Here is a 9442-nt window from a genome sequence, read left to right as displayed (position 1 = left end):
GACCTGTCGCAAGGGCAAGATGGCCGATCGATGTGCGTCAATGTTCCCGATACTTGCGCAGGTTAGCGACGTCGTGCGCATATGAAAAGGTAGCATTAGCATATTTTTAAAGCCGCGTTGCCTGCAAAAGCGCAGCTGCGATTCGCATTAGCGTCCGTCTCTGAAACAGGCCCAGGGCCTGGAACTTACACAGCTCAATACTTTCATAGGGCCTGATTCAGACCCACTCGCGAGCGGCTGACCGCTCGCAAGTGGGTCGATGTTATGCACTGAGCATGCGCACGACGGAGGGAGCTCCGTCGTGCGCATGCGCCAGACGCGACGAGCGAAGGAAAGTCCTTCGCTCGTTGTGTCCGATCAAAGGGGGCGTGCTGTCAATGTTGATTGACAGCACGCCCCCTTTGGTGGGCGTGCCGGGGGCGTGCCTCCCTGACGGGGGCGTTCCCACGGGAACGCCTCCCGTCAGAAGCCGGCCCACTGACATCACTAGTGATGTCAGTGGGAGTGATTTTGGCTCTGATAGAGCCAAAATCACTCCGGAGCTTGCGGTTGAAAACCTCAACCGCAGGCTCCGGCTCGCAATTTCGATGGTCGCGATGGTCTCGACCATCGCGGCCATCACAAAGCACGCTCGTATAGCCTGTGGGTGGTGACCCACAGCTATACGAGCGTCCAGGAGGACGCTCCATGAAAATGGAGCCCGGCCCTCATTCAGAGCGTGCGCTCTGCTCAGAGCGTACGGCTCTGAATGAGGGCCATAGTTACTTTCACTACTGGAGCCCACGCAATCATACAAGTATACATTTCCTTATATGCACACTAGAGGGCGCAATTTGTGCATTGCTAGAACTACCTAACGTAAACAAAATGGCCTCAGCTAAGTAGGAAAGAAAGCAATTACCTTACAATGTAATAAAATTTGTACAGATCTGCAGGGAATGGGAAATTCCATGTAAATCCTCCAGATTCAGACTAACGGATATAATATAATGAGCAGGAGGAGGGAGTGTGATAAGGCCTTCCCGCTATATTATATAACAATCGGTTATCCCACCACATGAAAAGAAGCAACAGTTATATATAACAAACTAACAAAATATTTTTTTTTCCAGCTCCACACGTGTCATTACGTGTCGTTACGTGTCATTACGTGTCGTTACGTGTCATTACGTGTCGTTACGTGTCATTACGTGTCGTTATAAAATAGATTTATATTTGTTCTGTGTTGCCCCTATTTTTGGAACCAAAGCTGCTTCACACAATGACGTTTTCCATGTTACAGAATAGATTGTGTATTAGGAAAATTACTTTTGTGTGGCTGGAATGGTTGCCAGGACAATATACAGGGCCGTAGAGAGCCTGGCCGTGCCCGGGTAAAGGAGGGGGCATGGCCTAATTGTGGGAGGCGTGGTCACGCCCTTTTTGAAAAAAAATAAAAATATCACTTTTGCAGCGTTGCATAGCAGCGCTGCAGGCCGGGGAGGGGGCGCTGTAAGCCCCCAGCCCGGCGCTAAGCAGGGGGGGGTGCGATCAGTGTGATCGCTCCCCCCCCCCATGGCCATAGGAGACTGCAGCTGATTGATGCTGGACCCAGCCCCTGCCGGGCCCCTCTAGCAAGCCCGGGCCCGGGTAAACTGTACCCGCTCCCCCCCCTCTCGGTGCCCATGACAAAATACTGTCAACAAGCGGCATGTTACAGCACTGCGTCCCGCATGGCAAACAGTCAGCAGCCTGGTGACCTAAGACCGTACTCACTGACTTCGCTGCCTCCTACTCCGGAAGGGTCTCAACCAGGTCAGCACAGAGCGGCCGGAAAGGTGGGCTGTGCAGGGGGTCTGATGGCTGAGAAAACAAGCATTGCAAAGCGGGGCTAGGATGACGCAATTCAGCAAGGATCACATTATCGTTTCCCCCCCTGGACCATCCACTTGTTAGGTGGGGTGGGGGTCTGTGCTAGCAGGTGGAGGGGGGTGCGGGAGACTTGCCCACTTTTCCGGGTGGCTTGGAGCACCACCTGATTTTCGGGAGCCTCCCGGCCATTCTGGGAGACTAGTCAATTATGCCTAAGACAAGTATCTATAGTTTAGTCTATCTCCACCAATCTGACCGCAGCCAGAGGAGCAATGAGGATTAATAATAATTATAATGAAAATAATGAGGTGCTCTGACCCAAACATCATAAGGACATGTCTTGTCCTGCATTGGGTATAAGGCACAATGATCCCTATGGCTACATGCATTGCCTGAAAAGTATCAGTGTGTTTTCATCAACAAGTAGCTCTTACTGACTGCTTTGGGGCTCATTTACGTTTGGATGTAATCAGTATTATGACACGCCCCTCAGATGTAGCAGTACACGCCCATCACATGTATGACACGCCTCTCAGATGTAGCAGTACACGCCCATCACATGTATGACACGCCCCTCAGATGTAGCAGTACACGCCCATCACATGTATGACACGCCCCTCAGATGTAGCAGTACACGCCCATCACATGTATGACACGCCCCTCATATGTAGCAGTACACGCCCATCACATGTATGACACGCCTCTCAGATGTAGCAGTACACGCCCATCACATGTATGACACGCCCCTCAGATGTAGCAGTACACGCCCATCACATGTATGACACGCCTCTCAGATGTAGCAGTACACGCCCATCACATGTATGACACGCCCCTCAGATGTAGCAGTACACGCCCATCACATGTATGACACGCCCCTCAGATGTAGCAGTACACGCCCATCACATGTATGACACGCCCCTCATATGTAGCAGTACACGCCCATCACATGTATGACACGCCTCTCAGATGTAGCAGTACACGCCCATCACATGTATGACACGCCCCTCAGATGTAGCAGTACACGCCCATCACATGTATGACACGCCTCTCAGATGTAGCAGTACACGCCCATCACATGTATGACACGCCCCTCAGATGTAGCAGTACACGCCCATCACATGTATGACATGCCCCTCAGATGTAGCAGTACACGCCCATCACATGTATGACACACCCCTCATATGTAGCAGTACACGCCCATCACATGTATGACACGCCCCTCAGATGTAGCAGTACACGCCCATCACATGTATGACACGCCCCTCAGATGTAGAAGTACACGCCCATCACATGTATGACACGCCTCTGAGATGTAGCAGTACACGCCCATCACATGTATGACACGCCCCTCAGATGTAGAAGTACACGCCCATCACATGTATGACACGCCTCTGAGATGTAGCAGTACACGTCCACTTTACTGCCAAGATGCACAGTTACTTGCTATATCTTACCCTATTACTAAAGCTGAATCAGGTTTTGTTTGTAAATATAATACTTTTTGTGTATCTGGAAACCTATTGCACACCCTTCGTATACTATCTGATTCCTGTGGCTTATTTAGATTCCATTTTGAGAGTTCAAGTAACAACTTCCACGTAATAAATCTAATTGTGTGTACAGTGTAGTTAGAATTAAAAATTGTACAATAATAATTAAAAAAAACTTTGTTACACTTTCATTTCACTTATTTCTAGCAGAGCTAATGTATTCCTTAAATATTATCCACAAACCAAGATGTTACCCTATATAATGCTACATCTCAGAGCTTAAAGATCTATACATTATATCATTTTTAACCTTTTTAATTTGACCGCAAATGTTACTGCGTTAAAGTCCGATTTTGCATGGAAAGCCATTGAAAGTGCTACATTGGGCACATCGGTTACAGCAATGAGGTCCTGGGTTCCATTCCCACAAAGACCTGATCTGATCTATGTGATGTGGGAGTAGTTTGTATGTTCTCCTCATGTTTGCATGGGTGCTATGGTTTCCTCTCATTATTAGGCTTCTGACAAAAAATAAATAACATCTCTAGTATATATTTGTGTCGTATGGGAATATAGGAAGAGATTTATCAAAGCTTGGAGAGAGCTAAAGTACTAACCAATCAGCTCCTAACTGACATGTTACAGGCTGTATTTGAAAAATGACAGTTAGATTAAAAACATGCTTCATTATTTTTCCACAATTGTTGGAAATATATAATACATTTTTTGAAGAAGATATTTCCCCCCCTCCCCCCGCTCTATGTCAGAAGCATTGATAAATAATACTGCCCAAGCCTGGGAAGGATTCTAGGTTACCAGACTCTTACGGCCCTATATCACTGATTCCTAATGATGCCAAAATACTGGCAAAGATGTTGTCTATCAGATTTAACAAAGTAATAACTAATATACAGTATCCACCCAGACCAGACTGGATTTATGCCTGGGCAATCCACAGCAGTGAACATTAGACGTCTTCATACCCATCTTCAGCCCTCCCATGAAGCAGAGGCCCTGATTCAGAGCCGGACGCTCTGACAGAGCACTCGTTGCCACAAGCCCTGGAGTGCTTTTGGCTCTATCAGAGCCAAAAGCACTCCCACTGACATCACTAGTGATGTCAGTGGGGCCGGCCCCAGACGGTAGGCGTTCCCATGGGAACGCCTCCGTCTGGGCAGCCACGCCCCCCGGCACGCCCACCAAAGGGGGCGTGCTGTCACTCACCATCGACAGCACGCCCCCTTTGGTGCGAGACCCACAACGACGGCTTGGCTGTCGTTATTCGGGTCACGCGCATGCGCACGACGGAGCCGCCTCCGTCGTGCGCATGCGCACTTGGCCAACATTGACCCGCTTGTGAGCGCTCAGCGCTCGCGAGCGGGTCTGAATTAGGCCCAGAGTCCTCCTCAGCTATTGTGTCTTTAGACACAGCTAAAGCTTTTGACTCCGTGGAGTGGCCTTTTCTGTGGGAGGTCATGAATAAGTTTTGGAATATTTCCGGTGTTCATAAAATGGGTGAAGTTACTATATTTTGCGAATCGTGCATGCCCGCGGCATCCATTCAGAGTCTCCGGGTTCCGGCACCGCCGCACAGCTCCCGGGGTCCCCAACCTCCCGATTTGACCACCCGCGGGTCACTTCAGCCCACAGGTGGAACAGTGGGACAGTACAGTCCCACTGAAATGTTGGGGAGGGGTGCGCTCAGGTCGAACACCCCTAGAGCCGGCCCTGTCCTTCCCCATCGAGGGTCCTGTCCAGATAGCCCTTTAATAACTCTGCCTCTTCGTTGGGTGGATAAATGTAAGTATTTATGAGTTTGGATTAGCAATTCATCGGATTATATTGCCCTAAATGCTCAGCCACAGTTGATATACCTAAAGGCCAAAGCCCGATCTTGGGAATACATACGAATTACCGCCGGACACAAGTCAAATCCCGACAGCGGCAGGCTGACATGGCTGAAAATCCCGATCGTCCGCAGGTAAGTATGAACTAACCTAACCTAAACCCCCCTAACAGTCCTTAGGGGTGCCTAACCCTAACCTTCTCCCCAGTGCCTAACCCTAATCCCCCCTCTAAGTGCCTAAACCTAACCCCAGCTTCCCCGCTGCCCAGGGGGGTGCCTAACCCTAACCCTCCCCCTTCCCCTAGCCTAACCCTAACCTCCCGGGGGATGCCTAACCCTAAGTCCCCCCCCGGGAGCCCTAAACCTAAGAGCGGCTGTCTGCAGCGGCATCCGGCATCACTTCGATTGGGTTGCCGGTCTCCCGGGGTCGGTAAATTGACAGGCGTCTAGAATTAGACAACTGTCATTTAACCCTTGCCGGGATAAAGCAGTCGGGAAGCCGGCTTTCGGGCTTACGTCAGCCGGCTTCCCGATTGCATACCCGATCTTGGAGTAAATGAGGTTGGGAGGGTTAGACTAGGGGGAGGGAGGGTTAGGTACCCCCCCGGGGGACTTAGGTTCAGGCAGCGGGGAAGGGGGGAGTTAGGGTGAGACACTTAGAGGGGGGATTAGGGATAGGCACGGGGGCAGGTTAGGGTTAGGCACCCCTAAGGAGGGTTAGGGGGGTCAGGTTAGTAGATACTTACCTAAGGACGATCAGGATTTCCGGGCTTCTGCTGCCGGGATCTCTGATTTTGTCTGCCTGTCGCTGCCGGGATTCGAACTCCCGGCCATGCGGCCGCCGGGTTTTCATACCGCTTCCGTTTCCGGGGCTAGGTAATTGGGGCGATTGCATCATCAAATATACCCCAATCTGCTTTGTCTCCGGCAGTTTGTACTCTTGGTACTTTGCCCGAGGAGGTTTTTGATAGGTACACTAGACAATACATCCTTAATTTATGTACCTTGGCCAAGATATGTATAGTGAGAGCGTGGATGGTTACTACAGGTCCTGAGTTTCAAACGTGGGTTGCTGTAGTTAATACCACAATATCTCATGAGCGGTATTTACCGTATATTCTACTCGTAAAGCTGAATCTAAGTTTGACCGAATTTGGCAGAGATGGCTACAATCTACATATGCCAAGTTACCGCCGGATCAGCATAATTTACCTAGACTCTAAATTTGATGTTATGTTTATTGATTGGGAGTCAGACTATGGTTGGATCTTGCTTGATGCTGCGTATATATGATTATCTAATTATTGTATTGGGAATGGAGGTTTCTACATTCTGTGCCCTAGCATTTAAGTGTTAATGCTCTAGCGTAATATATATTGTATATTCTGTACTAGATGATGTTGATACTTTTCTGCACTGAGTCTATTATTCTCTTTTTCATATATTTATATAATATCTTTATATATGCTGTTGTTTTTATTTCTTTATGCTCTGCAGTTTGCGAATGTGTTATTTATTTTCGGTGTTCTATATATTTGCGATGGATATGTTTTACGCTTTTGATGTGTGATAATTATTGTGGGTTTTTTTTGTTTTATTATTATATTGTATTGTTTAATTGGAAAACATTTTTCAATAAAAAATACTCAATTTAAAAAAAAAAAAGGAAAAATGACAGTTAGGAGCTGATTAGTTGGTACTTATCCCTCTCCACTTTATCTCTAACCAAGCTCTGATAAATCTCCCCCATAGATTGTAAGCTCCACTGGGACAGGAACTGATATGAATTCAAGTTTCTCTGCAAAGTGCTTCGTAATATGGGCCTGATTCAGACCCGGTCGCAAGCGCTCGCAACCGGGTCGATGGTGGCCCAGAGCGCATGCGCACGACGGAGCCGGCTCCATCATGCGCATGTGCGAGACCCGGATAACGACGGGCACTCCGTCACTCCGGGTCTCGTAAAAAAGGGGGCGAGCTGTCGATGTTGAGTGACAGCTCGCCCCCTTTGGTGGGCGGGCCGGGTGAGTGGCTGCCCAAATGGAAGCGTTCCCATGTGAACGCCTCCGTTTGGGGGCGGCCCCATTAACATCACGAGTGATGTCAGTGGGAGAGATTTCAGCTCTGTCTCTGGGGCTTGCGGCCACGAGACCCTACCACAAGGGTCTCGTTGCAAGCCCGATGGTCGCGATGGTCTTGACCATCGCGACCATCTTCCTGGCCGGTCGCTATAGCTGTGGGTGGTCACCCACAGATATGCAAGCGGCCAGGAGGCCGTTCTAAAAGAAAAAAAAAGACCGGCCCTGATTCAGAGCGAGCGCTCTGATTCAGGGCCTCAATCAGGGCCTATGTGCATACAAATAACTGTTGATATAGGGCCTGATTCAGAGGCACTCGCTGTTTGCGTGCGCTCGCTCTGAATCAGGGTGTTGTTTTTTTTTAGTTTTCGGCCCCCAGGCCGCTTGCAAAGCTGTGGGTGACCACCCACAGTTTGTGCGAGCAACCTGGCGATGGTCGCGACTATCGGGTCTCAGCTCCCGCAAGCCCGAGTGGACTTCCTGCGTTTCTGCAGCCTCCCCGCCTACAAAACGGGGCGAGCTGTCGATCAACATCGAAAGCCACCCCGTCTTGTAGTGAGCCCCGAGGCGACGGAGCTGCCGTCGCTCGCTGGGGCTCGCGCATGCCGGAGGTGGCGCATGCGCAGTAGGGGAACATCGAACCGCTTGCGAGCGCTGTGCGCTCGCGAGCGGGTCTGAATCAGGCCAATAGTGTAGTCATTTAAATCAACCATATCCAAACTTGTTACTAAACGTTGTTCAGAGTTTCTATCCAAAGTTAACGACTTTATCGTGAGCTGATCGAGAACCATTTTTTTTAAAACTATTTTGAACATCTCTACTGTCTGCAAAACAAACACCATCTAGGGTATAACTTCAATTTTCTTATTATCCATACGGCACGGCTCTCCCATGTAATTGCATCCCAGGCTAGCCCCCCACCCCGCCATTCTGCATCCAAGTTAATTTTGCTAGCACTTTATAAAAAGTTGCATCTCAGCTGGTTTCAGGGTCTTGTACCTTTAAAAGGCAAAGCAGATGCTGTGCCCCCCTCTGTCACCCCCCTCTGCCCTCCCCTCCTCCTCCTTCTCCTTGTCTCTAGCCGGAAGGGGGATGTGATGCAGAATCACAGTAAAACTTTTGGAAGATCTCTCTCAGATTATTGCAGAAAACGAAGAAAGGGATTTCACAAAGCAGAAAGAAAAGAAAAAGGCGGTTTGGGGACCATTAAGCCCAAATCCATAGAGAGAGGAGGCGCAGACAGAACTTGTGGAGAGCCCCAGGACATCTAAGCTCCTATCTCAGGTCAGTTTTCCAAGTTTTCCGGCTGCCTTGGTGCTGTTGTGTGATCGGAATGACAAACACTGACATGTATAGAGGACAGGGCAATGAGGAACAATGGTCAGGGTGGAAGCAAACAAACAAAAAATTATCTGTTGGATTTTCCTGTGGAAAGTTTCATTCTTTGGTTCATTTTCTTTTTCTTTGCGGGTGAAACTTTTTGCTGTTAGACTTTGACCTCTAAGGTTATGGAAAACTGTATAGGAGAAATCTGGAGAGCGCTCGTTCTATACATGGATATGGATGTTGTAAATGACATGTTATGGTTCTGCGACAAATATGTTAGAAATGTTTCCAAATGGGACAGAGGGGAAGACAAACGATTGGGCGCAGCTGATACAATTGTCCACAAAGTTGCCAATCTTGTGTTGTTGTAGAGCAGGGGTCTGAATTCAACCTTGTCCCTCCAGCTGCTGTGGAACTACACATCCCAGCATGCACTGCCATAGTTTTAGCATGCTGTTATATCAAAAAGGTGGCAGTGCATGCTGGGATGTGTAGTTCCACAGGAGCTGGAGGGCCAAGGTTGAAGACCCCTGTTGTAGAGACACACACTGACTCGGAGGCTGGTGGCTGCAAAGTTGTGTTTAGCAGCACAATGCCTGCACAGTAATGACAATTGTGTCACCTGTGGCTTGTGGTAGTGTCACTAATCAGCAAACAAATACTCCTCCAATGTGATTGTAACACTGCAGAGAGAAAGATAATCTAATGTATCGGAATTCCCACTGTTTCCCAAGCTGTGCTGCTGTGTGTTGTATTCGGAGCATGGCAAAATATGGGATGCATTATATAGCAAGCTTATTCTTCAATCATGGCACATACAGTATTTCTATGTGTAGCGCAAACATATACTGTAA

General features: G+C 48.8%; 1 protein-coding gene across 1 annotated transcript in view; it reads left to right on the top strand.

The window, feature by feature from the left end:
• Nucleotides 1–8355: 8355 nt before the first annotated feature.
• Nucleotides 8356–9442, top strand: part of LOC148542344 (discoidin domain-containing receptor 2-like) — a 173755-nt gene continuing 172668 nt past the window's right edge. Inside the window, exon 1 of the mRNA XM_088470391.1 lies at nucleotides 8356–8546. The gene's annotated coding sequence lies outside the window, so the exon portion shown is untranslated. The remainder of the gene's footprint in view (nucleotides 8547–9442) is intronic.

The sequence above is a fragment of the Taudactylus pleione genome, unplaced genomic scaffold (assembly GCF_031769625.1).
Source record: "Taudactylus pleione unplaced genomic scaffold, aTauple2 ptg000013l, whole genome shotgun sequence".
NCBI classification, from domain to species: domain Eukaryota; kingdom Metazoa; phylum Chordata; class Amphibia; order Anura; family Myobatrachidae; genus Taudactylus; species Taudactylus pleione.
This window is presented reverse-complemented; position numbering and strand designations above follow the sequence as displayed.